Consider the following 12145-nt stretch of genomic DNA (forward strand, 5'->3'; position numbering starts at 1 on the left):
TGGTTATGAGGATTAAGAGAGATAATAAATGTATGATGCCAAGACTGTGTCTGAGGGATAGTAAGCACTCTATAAATGTTTATTTCATTATTATTAATACTTTACCTCCTTGAAAGCACTGGGCTTAATCTAAGGATTTATTTGTAAAGATTTTTAAAAATTATTTTTGGGTAATCTTTATACCTAACATGGGGCTCAAGCTCACAACCTTGAGATCAAGAGTCATAGGCTCCACTGACTGAGCCAGCAAGGTACCCATAGCCCAAGAATTTTTTGAGCTTCCTCCCTTTTCTAAGACATACATTATATTTTTAAAATATTAGGTTATTCTCTTGGACTACTCTGAATTACTGTGCACCTATGAAAATTTTTATATAGATATATTATGAAAAGCATTACCAAAATAGAAGATATTCAATATATGACAGCATATTTTTTTATTCTAGATAGCAGAGATATATGAAAAACAACATAGCTTGGTTTATGGATTGACACTGAAGAGCAATTGGCTAATATAACTGGGGCTCAGGTGTGCTATTATTTGCTGAGACAGATCATGAATTCTAAAAATGCTGAATAAAGAAATTAATATGTACATTTTGGGTAAATGTTATTAATTCAGTTTTAAGTTTAATTAGACAAGCATGGTGTGTAAATTTTTGTATATACTGAATATGTTTTGTGCTATTACATTTTTATTATTGTTATTTAAAGGTTAGCAATTACACAAATTGCCAAAAAGGTGAGGCAAATAACATTAACAGCTTCTATGATAAGTTGTTCAAGTTAGTAAAACTGAGAATATATTTTGATATAAAATTTCCCTTTGTGTATGAATTCTAAATAATAGTTATGGATATGCACAGCAGATATATGTTAGTTATAAATATAGAGCTTTATTTATACTTTACTTTATAATTTTACTTCTTTTTAAATTAATTATAAAAATTAATGAAATTAAAATGTCAGTTTTATTTTCCCTGATTTAGTAAATAACAGATTTCTGATGGCCATACCCAAGGTTAAAATGTTTTAAAAATAGCAATAAATTAATTTAAAATTACATTTAAAACTTAAAAATTATTGTGAGAAAAATATTCTTTACTCTCCAAAAGAATAGACAGTAAAAGGTGCATTAAAGTAACTTAGTTTGTGTGCACACAATTCTGACATTCCAGACAATCTTGAAAACTTTATCATAGACAGAATTGTGATCTTATGAAAGCAGGATCAAATGTTTATTCCAAAAATTTATTCCACTTGATATTTTCTGATATTTTTCTTGCTCACCTTGTTAAACAAAGGGCAAATCAAGTTCTTAGAAAAGTATAATCCTTCTAATAGCTTTAGACTTCATAACCTATGGAGTATATTAGAAATGAAAAACAAGATTTTCCAAGAAGAATGCCAAGATGAGAACTAAAGACACAAATGCCACTAAATAGGTATCTCTGGCATCATATTTAATGATGTATATGAGGCATGTTAGGTGAAAGCATACGTCCTTTATGGTCTCATCTAGGTCCCATATGCTATCCTGCAATAAAAAGATCAACAATAAAACAGCAGTGACAACAGCAGCCACCATTAACTGCATAGATCTTATAGGTTAGATTCCTATTGCCTTGAGAGGTTTTTTTTTTAATTTTATATTGTAAACAGTCAATAACAAGCACATAGATACATGGAAAAATAGTACAGATTATGAAATTACTATGCATTCTGTAGAATAATGTGATGAAGAAAGTGAGGTTGTGCCTTCTACTTTTTCCCAGGTTCACTGAGATATAATTGGCATATACATTATAAGTTTAAGATGTTATGTTAGGCATTTTACACATATCTTATTTCATAGCTACAATACTTTTACAAACATGGTAATGAAGGATATTTGAAGAACAAAAGTTAAGAAACTTTCTGGTTATCACAAAGATAGTAAGTGACAGAGTAGAGATCTGAAGCTAGAGTATGATTTCAGAGTTCCCGTTTCATATATAGCCTTTAGAAAAAGAACAATTATATTTTGAGTAAAACTGATCTTGAAATGAAATAATGTGGTTTCCTGAACTGTCCTAGCTTAGATTGTTCACAAGTACAAACCTCCAGGCAATCCACTTTCTTTTTTTTTTTATTATTAATTAGCTAGCTACTTTATTTATTTATTTATTTATTTATTATTTATTTATTTAATTTATTTTTTATTGGTGTTCAAATTACCAACATACAGAATAACCCCCCGTGCCCGTCACCCATTCACTCCCACCCCCTGCCCTCCTCCCCTTCTACCACCCCTAGTTCATTTCCCAGAGTTAGCAGGCTTTACGTTCTGTCTCCCTTTCTGATATTTCCCACACATTTCTTCTCCCTTCCCTTATATTCCCTTTCACTATTCCACTTTCCTTTAAGCCTTGTTGGACGGTTTAAAGGCAGAGAATGCAAATCGGAAGGTAGTCTGTTGGCGATCATATGCATTCAAAATTTTACTGACCTGTGTTCATAATCTTATTATTGCCTTTTAAATGATCTATAACTTTAGGAAAATTTCCAATCATCTTAAGCTCTTAATTTTCCCAGAGTTAAAACGGAACTCAAACCTTCTTTGTACAACTATTACCACTATTAATGAGATAATAGCAATATTTAAAGTTCTGTGCACTGCGTCACAGCAGATGGACAGTAAATAGTAGCTTCTTGGGGATTTTGGTAAGAACACTTATCACGTGATCTACCCCTTTAACAAAATTTTATATATATAGCACCATGTTGTTAACTATAGGCACAATGTCATACAACAGAGATCTGGAACTTAATCATCATGAATAACTGAAACTTTATTTTTTTAAAGGCTTATTTATTTATTTATGATAGTCAGAGAGAGAGAGAGAGAGAATGAGAGAGAGGCAGAGACATAGGCAGAGGGAGAAGCAGGCTCCATGCACCGGGAGCCCGACGTGGGATTCGATCCCGAGTCTCCAGGATCGTACCCTGGGCCAAAGGCAGGCGCTAAACCGCTGCGCCACCCAGGGATCCCTAACTGAAACTTTATACCTGATAAATAACAACTCCCTTTGCCTCCCCTTCACAGCCCCTGGCAATCACTATTCTAATTCACTGATTCTGTGTATTATTTTATATGCCTGATAAAAATGATATCATACAGTAATAGTCCTTCTGTGACTAGTTTATTGCATTTAGCATAATTTCCTCTAGGTTCATTCATGTTCTCACAGGATTTTCTCTTTTAAATCTTAATAACTATGTAAAATGGATATTCACATTAAAAACAAATAAAATTGGCCTCTTATTGTATATTATTATACAAAAATCAACTCAAAATGGATTAAAGACTTCAAATAGAACAAGACTCAAAACTGTAAAATTCTTAGCAGAAAAACAAGACATAAGGGAAATGCTCCATACCTTGGTTTTGGCAATGATTTCTTAGATATGGCCTTAAAAGCACAGATAACTAAAGCAAAAATATACAAGTGAGACTACATCAAATTAAAAATCTCCTGCAAAGCAAAGGAAACAATTAGCAAAGTGAAAAGGCAACTATAGACTGTGAGAAAAGATTTATAAACCATATATCTGATAAGGAGTTAATAGCCAAAATATATAAGGACCTCCATTAACTCAGTAGCAAATAAAAAAAAAATAGAGCAAAACCACAAAAAACAAATAATCCAATTAATAAAAGGGCAAAGAACTTGAAGATACATTTTGGGAAAGTAAAATGGTGCAGCCATATGGAAAAAAGTATGAAGGCTCTGCAAAAAAATTGAAGAGAGACCATACCATTTGTTCCAGCAATCCCCTTCTGGATATATATATATATATATATAAAAAAAGGAACTGTGAAGAAATATTTGCAATTTCATGTTTATTGCAGAGTTATTCACAATAGCTAATATAGAGAAACAACATAAATGTCCATCTCTGGAACAGGGCATGAAGAAAATGTGGTGTATACAGAAGATGGAATATTATTTAGCTTTAAAAAGGAAAGAAATCTATTGCTGTTTTTATGATTATTAGCCTCCTGTTAAAATTATGATTCTTTTCAATGTTTTTAAAAATCCTATTTAGAATTAGATTAATTCACTTGTGCCTATGCTACTTGAGAATTCTGATAAAATATATAAATTATTTCATATATTTTTGTATTTAAAAATGAATAACAAAAAAACTACTTTTATATCACTTATAAAAGGACACAGTAATATAATGTACTAGATCACATGCAACGAGACTATTTCTGAACTATTAAGTGTGAAAGATTCTGTGATATACTAATACATTTGATTGACTAACATGATCAAGTGGTTGATGAGTGGTAAATATTTCTGCTAGGAAAGTAATTGAACATTCTTGGTATAGAGAGAGATTTTTCAAGTGGTGGCATGATGAACTCTCTGAATTCAAAAATGTCCTCAGAACTTGCAGAAATTCCATTTGAGAAATACACTGAATAGTATAAGATGTGGAAAAATCAATTTAAAAAAAAACATGAAAATTATGTTTTTGTTGAAGCGATTTTGATATCTCAAAAGTGTTATCTCAAGCACAGTTCTTAGTCTGTATTATATACAAAGTTGATAAACTAGGTCTTAAAATGCTACAGCCATAAGGGGGAGAAGAAATTGAAACATATATTTGAGTTTACAGTTTGGTTTTAATGAAATCATCCAGCTGAGTGTAGAAGCAACATCTGCATCCTTGTTTTGTGCAGGAATCTGTGGCTAATTTTTGTGCAGAACAAAGAATAGAGTAATTAGAGTGTTTGATGAGTTTTTTAAAAGATATTTTCACTTCCCAAAGAGAACATATAGTTCTCTGATCAGATGTTGGGCAAACCTGAATTAATATCTGTGATTTTCCCACAACACTGAAACAACAGAAAGGGGATTGTTTTTCCACTTTATTCAAAATCAGTGAAATTATCATTGCTCTCTAAATTTTATATAAATACTTTCTGGATAACACTCTCATCTGCTCATATTAATTCATATGGGGGATCTTGAATACTGATTTTGTTTCATTAACATATTGGAAAGTACAGATCTTCATTAACCTATTACTAGCTATCACAACTCCATTAGTCTAAACTAGAGTTTCTGAAAAGTTTTGGCAGTTTTGACATTCCAGGCTAGATCATTTTTTTGTATACAGGGAATATTTTGTGTCTTCTGTACCGCTGAGCTGTAGTCTGACCTCTCCCACTAGATGCCAAGAGCTACCCACCAGATGGCAGTAGCAACTTGCCTCTCTACAGCTTTGACAATGAAAACTGCTGTTTGAGGCCATGTCAAATATCCCCAATGGGGTGAATTTAAAACCAGTTGAAAATCACAGCTAAATGAAAACTGAATAACTATTTACATTTAAAATTCATCATTCATTCACCCATTTTTTGAACTTAGACTATGCAGGAAATGTGGCCCAATGCTATTTTGAAAATTAGAGACATAATCACTGCTTTTGTTTAATGTGGGTGTCTGAAAAGTTTAATTTGATGAACCTATAAACCCTCGGGGTCAAAGATTTAGCTCAATTTTTAACCTTAAACATTGCCTACCTCCTTTAGTGTGGTTATATTTTTCATTGGTAATATAGTTAGCTTTGGGGGTTTGGGGGGTTTTTTGTTTTGTTTTGTTTTTATTGCATGTATTCCAGTCTGGGTTCCCACCACATCCATTTTAAATATTTATTATGGGGCATGTGAACATGAATATAATTTTAAGAGTAAAAGCTATACGAAGTATGCTCATTGTAATGTCCCTTCCTCTTCATGCCTATTACTCAATTTTTCTTTCTTTCCACACTTTTCCCATCCAGCCCTTGTAAGTAATCAATCTCTTTACTTTCATCCTAATTTTTTTTTGCACAAATGTGCATGTATGTGTGTGTGTGGTGTCTGAATGGCCTGAATGTTTCTGTTAACCCAAATTCATATGTTCATATGTTGAAATCCCAATACTCAAAATAATAGTATTAGGAGGTAGGGTTATTTTTATTAAGTTTTTATTTATTTATTTGAGAGAGAGAAGAGAGAGCCCACAAGCAGTAAGGAGGCTTAGAGTAAGAGGGAGAAGCAAGTCCCACTGAGCCACCCAGGCATGCCTAGGAGGTAGAGTTTTTGAGAGTAATTAGGTCATGAAAGTGGAACCATTATGAATGGGATTAGGGCACTTAGGAAAGAGATCCTACAGAGCTCCTTAGCCCCCTCCACTTACTTGAAATCTGCAACCTGAAAGAGCACCTCACCCAACCATGATTAGGTCTCCTGATCTTGGACTTCTGGTCTCCAGAACTGGGGGGAATTTATGTTATTTATAAGCCATCCAGTCTGCAGTATTTTGTTATTGCAGCCCTCACAGATTAAGTTACACAGCTATGGGTGTATTTTCCCCTTAGATCCCCTTTCCTGTAAGAAAGATAACATACATCTATATTCTTTTGCATTTTGCTTTTTGCAGATTCTGGAAATGATTCCAAATCAGTTTATAGAGATTTCCTCAGTCTTTTTACAGCCAGATAGTATTTTTTATTTGGATCTACCAAGCGTTTCCAACTATTCTTCTAAGTTTGGGCACCACGTGTCTAATATGTATCAATTACAAAAAATGCTGCAGTGAATAACCTGGTGCATATCTATGGTTGCAGGTATATTTTCCAGTAGTTTCTTGGCAGCGGGATTACTTGGTCAAAAGGCAAGTACATTGTAATTTTGTTACATATTGTCAATTTCCTCTCTTGAAAGATTGTACCAGTTTGCATTTCAACCAACAACATGGAGCATGTCTTTTTCTCTCCTACTTTGCCAACAGAATATGCAGTCATACTTTTTTTTTGCCTGATAGATGACTGTTATTATGTTTATATCTATGTCTCTTTGCACCTCTTATAGATTTTTGCTTAATAACACAGTCTTTATATATATGAGGAGTCTGGCTCCTGGCCAAGTCCTAGGTGTGATCTTTTAGGCCCGACTGTAGGCAATTACAAAGACTTCACCTGGCCAGCACGTGGCTTAAACAACAAGTATTTGTTTCTCACAGCTCTGGAGGCTGAAAGTACGAGACTGTATACCAGCAGGGTGAGGTTCCGGTAAGCATTCTCGTCCAGGTTGCAAACAGCCAACTGCTCCTTCTGACCTCACTTGGCAGGAAGAGTGTTCTCTGGGGTCTCTTTCATAAGGGCACGAACCCCACTCATCTCTCATGAACACTCATGCTCATGACCTAATTTCCTCCAAAAGACTCCACCATTCAGTATCATCTCAGTAGAGGTGATCACATTTGAGCATATGAATTTTATGGAACACAAACATTCACACCACGGCCTTTTTTTTCTTTTCCCTTTGTCGCCTGGTTACCAAAGAGTGCTTCTTTTTTTTGTTTTGTTTTGTTTTCTCTTCTTTTTCTTTGCCTTTCCTTTCCTTTCCTATTTTTTTTTTCTTCTTTTCTCCTCCTCCTCCTTCTTCCTCTGGTTTTGTTTTGTTTTGACTTTTTGCTTTTCCAGAGTTGTGCATCTGTTTCCAGGAATGCCCATTTCGACCCTGCCTGCCTCTGTAAACCACATGCACATTGGAATCCCTTCCCTGCAGCCATTGCTATTTTCTGGCATACTGTGGTGGTGGTGGTGGTGGTGGTGGTGGTGGTGGTGGTCGTGGTCGTGGTGGTTGTGGTCGTGGTGGTTGTGGCTTTTAGTCGTGGTGGTTGTGGCTTTTAGTAATTTTAGACTTAGGAGAGATTTAGACTTTTTTGGCAGTAGTATTAGGCAAACACGCACAATCATCAATTTCCCTGTTTGTCTTGCCCTCAGATTTTCTCATTTTGCCTTTGCTTGCCACAAATTCTCAGGGTGGGTGGGGACTGGAAAGGAAGCACGAAGTTTGTGTGCAGCTTTAGGGTTTCTAGCTTTTTACGTACCGCTATTTTGAAGTTTTGGCAATATCTGCCTTCAGCTTATGTTGAGAATGTGGTTTAGGGTAGAATTTAATTTTTACTTCTTGTTCTTTTATTGTATGGGAGGAGGTGGCTATTTTTGTCACCATTGCTATCGGCTATCTCGAAGTATCAGACTATTACCTCGTAAAAGAAATCCTTGCAAATAAGTTCTAAGAGAGAGATTACACTTTTATTAAACAAGTCAGAAGAACCTGCAGAATAAATTCTATGGGCTACAAACAAAAAGACATAATTGATATTACACTCATAGCCTTATTCATACAACTCCACTACTTACTACGTTTAATTACCATCTTGCTTTTAGTGTCCATAAGGCTATAGCAACTATGTGCATAGAAAGGTAAGAATAATTCTACAGAAAAACTCACATGATCCTAAGGTTTTGAGACACTCTACAGAATCTAGGCTGTATCTGCTGACCCTGAATATATGACATCCAACCGATGGATGAATACTTCAGGTAACAGTTGTTTCAACACCTATTGTAACTGCTTTGAAATATCTTTTATTTTTTAAATGGGGTTATTTATTTATATACAAATGTCTCATTTTTGTACTTTCAACTGATGAAATGGTTTCTCCATTAATCAAAATTATTTATAAACACTTTTAAGTTAATAAATATGTATAAGTCTATCTCTTTATTTCTTCCCCAATAGAGCTGTAGAAATGTTCATGAAAGGCCACATATCTTCATGGTTTACTGCAGTATTTCTCAGCATCTAGCAGACTGACTAGCAAAACATTCAATGAATATAAGTTCAAAGTGTGGGGCAGCTTGGGTGGCTCAGCGGTTTAGCGCCGCCTTCAGCCCAGGGTGTGACCCGGGAGTTCCGGGATCCAGTCCCACGTCAGGCTCCCTGCATGGAGCCTGCTTCTCCCTCTGCCTGTGTCTCTGTCTCTGTCTCTGTCTCTCTCTCTCTGTGTCTCTCATGAATACATAAATAAAATCTTAAAAAAAAATAAGTTCAAAGTGTAAATATCTTCTAGGAATATGTAGAATAAATCTAGACCTTCGAAAACATTAAAAAACAGGCATAACACACCCTAAATATTATGAAGTCTTTTTATTTTTGAGTCGCTTTTTCATTATGGTAACCATGCTTGTAAATGCTAGATTCTTTACTGTTACTCAAAAAGCTATACACAGTAAGAAAAAAACCTCTATAGTCTGACCAATCATGTTAAATTCTTTGAGCTACAATTTAAGACTCTTTAAAATGGAGAAACTATTACTTTGAAAGGTTATTGTAAATATCATAATCTATTACAATACTTGGTACATAGAAACTGCTCAAAAATAGCAATCTGTGTTATTTTTAAGAATACAGTTTTTATAAAACACCTTTAAAATATATTCCCTCAGTTAATCATCAGTTGATCTTTTGATAAGAATGGTAAGAACTATTGCATAGTAGCTTGATCACACTTAAATTATTTATGTGCAAACAAGAGATTTATAAAGAAATACTATATATGAGAAAAATTTGTGCTAGAAAGATTGTTTTGTAATACATCTATATATTGTACAATTTACTTTGAGTGGTTCTCTTGGATCCAATATAAGAACTTCTGCTAAAAATTAATGTATTTTCCATTAAAAATAGATTATTAAATGGATTAATAAGTACTTGGTAGTATGTATATTTAAACATGCACTTCTTGGTAGTTATCTTATTCCAAACTCCTTCTAGAAAATAAAAATATAACAAATAATATGCCCATCAAATAGCCTGGAAGTTTTTCCTTAACTGAGGCATGACAGTTGTTTTTCCTTTTTTGAACTTTAGCATAGTATAATAAATATGCTTATCTATATCTAGAACATGTGATCTAAAAATTCAGCAACTGTTGAGGATGTGAGCAAATTATTGACCTGTTTTCTGTATACGCAAGAGAGTAGCTTGGTCAGATGAGATTTTTTTTAGAATCAAAATCAAACAACCCAATCCTATATCCTTTGTCTAGAAGTAGAAAATAAGATGTTTAAAAAGCTTACCAAGGCTTGTGGAGAAGTAACATATGCATATGACTTCTGAAGGAGTAAAGCAGATATTCTATGGCCATTTCATTTCCACGGTCATTAATATGTGAGGCATGTGTGGTTTCTGGTACTCCTGTTGGGAGTAAAATGCCATTATAGAAGGAGGTCAGAAGATCAAGGGGAGGAGAAGGAGCTGGGACAACTGAAAACAGACTGGAAAAAATCACTTTAAAGTGGACAAAGGGGCAGGGAATGTAGCTGGCCTTTAGAAGCTGGAAAAGACAAGGGAACAGATTGTCCCATGACACCTCCAGCAGAAATATAGCCCTACCAACCCCTTTGTTTGTTTGTTTGTTTGTTTGTTTGTTTTTAAGACTTCTAACTTCCAGAACTGTAAGAAAATAATTTTGCATTTTTCCCCCATGGCCCTAAGTATGTTGATATTTGTTACTGAAGTAATAGGGAACTAATACTTCCTCACCTGCTTAAATATTACCTACTTCATGTAATGTTTAATGCATTGCAAGTGCTCAGTAGATGTTTTCTATGATAATAGGGATTATTTTTTTAAAGGATGATGTACAAATATGGGATCCAATGGAATGCAACCCACTGGCATTAGGTAGTACAGCGGGCCATTGGAAAAGAGAAAAATATTTGAGTTGGGAATTCTTCAGAGGATTAGAGCAACAGGAAGTGTAAAAAAGAAAAAAAAAACAATCTGCAGAATATTTAAGTCAGCACTGAGTGATAAACATCAGTTTTGCAGAACCAATTAACATAACAGAATTTATATTGCATATTTTAAAGAGGAAGTGAATTGGTTTTTTTCCTGAAAAGTACCAGGTGATGACAATTTGAATGTGATTTTATAGATTTTGAAGTTAATTTTCACACAGGTTCTAAAATTATGATGCTATCTTGACAAAAATAGATCTGCTACATTGCCTTAAAATAACAGTATGTGATAAAATTAGACACAAATTGTACATACAAAATCCTTTTTATCTTGAAAGAAAATGGAAATTTGCAAGTGCATAAACTGACAGCTTATTGCCGTGTAAGTATGGGAATAGATTAAGTTAAAATAGATTTCTCTTTTCACCATATTAGATTTTTCATGTTTCCAAAACATCAAATAACTAGGTCTATTATTAATGTAGAATATTAGAATCAGTAGGCATCTTTCCATAAGTAAGTTTTACAACTGAACTTTTTGTGTCTACTGAGATTTGGTCCTAGATACACAATTTCTTATAAGTTATTTCTTAATGTTTATCTTACTATTTGACTTATTATGCCAAATATTGAATTAATCATTCTCATGTACCAATTTTCCTGTCAAAGTTTTCAGTATTTGCTTAGTTATCCAAAATAATAAGAAAAAAAATCCAAGTAAAAATATCCTATTTAGTTTTTTCTTTCTTTTTGTCTCATCATATCTTGCATGTTTTAAGTTCCATTGGTTCTTTTTTTTTTTTCAATCACTCTATACCTCTTCCTTTCTAGGCCAGTTGCTGATATCCCAGTTTTAACCATCTCAAAATTAGTATGATGGAAAAGTCATATAACATGTTGTAAATTCCTTTAGCTTCCAAGTTCCAGTTATTTTCTTCCAAGGCATCATGTATACTTCCATCTTAATTATTGCTTATATCATGTAACCCTATGATAAAAATTCTCTGAAATACTCTGTAGCTCAAAAAAAATTAATTTACCACTGACCATAATGTCTGATATATTATCATCCCTTTGAACTTGAATGCAGGCTCCTTTCAGGGATCAACATGGAACAATTGCCTCTAGCACCTTTTTACTTGAGCCTCAATCACTTTTTTTCTATTTTTCTTCATTGATGTCATGAAGACCATTTGGGGGTAACTATTAGTGTAAGTGCTGATAATGAAGAGATTACCTATAAGATTGTAATGTCAGATATCTTCTAGAAGTATATATTAATACCAGTTTATTTGTAAGTAACTTCAAATTTATAGGAAAAACGCAAGAATCTTGCAAAGAACTTCTAGGTCCCATTAACATATTAGTCAGTTGTTGATATCTTTGCCACATCTGCTCTATCATTCTCCTATTACTATGATTAATTCATTTAAGATCATGATACAGCAATATATTCCTTTGTGCCTAAATATTTCAATGCATTTTTCCTCAAATTAAGGACATTCACTTA

At 33.7% G+C, this 12145-nt stretch overlaps 1 long non-coding RNA gene across 1 annotated transcript in view; it reads right to left on the reverse strand.

Moving 5' to 3' along the window:
- Positions 1-12145, reverse strand: part of LOC144304611 (uncharacterized) — a 51196-nt gene that overhangs the window by 11587 nt on the left and 27464 nt on the right. The window contains exon 2 of the long non-coding RNA XR_013371543.1: positions 9973-10090. This is a non-coding gene — a long non-coding RNA (uncharacterized LOC144304611). The remainder of the gene's footprint in view (positions 1-9972; positions 10091-12145) is intronic.

This window comes from Canis aureus, chromosome 34 (genome assembly GCF_053574225.1).
Source record: "Canis aureus isolate CA01 chromosome 34, VMU_Caureus_v.1.0, whole genome shotgun sequence".
NCBI lineage: Eukaryota > Metazoa > Chordata > Mammalia > Carnivora > Canidae > Canis > Canis aureus.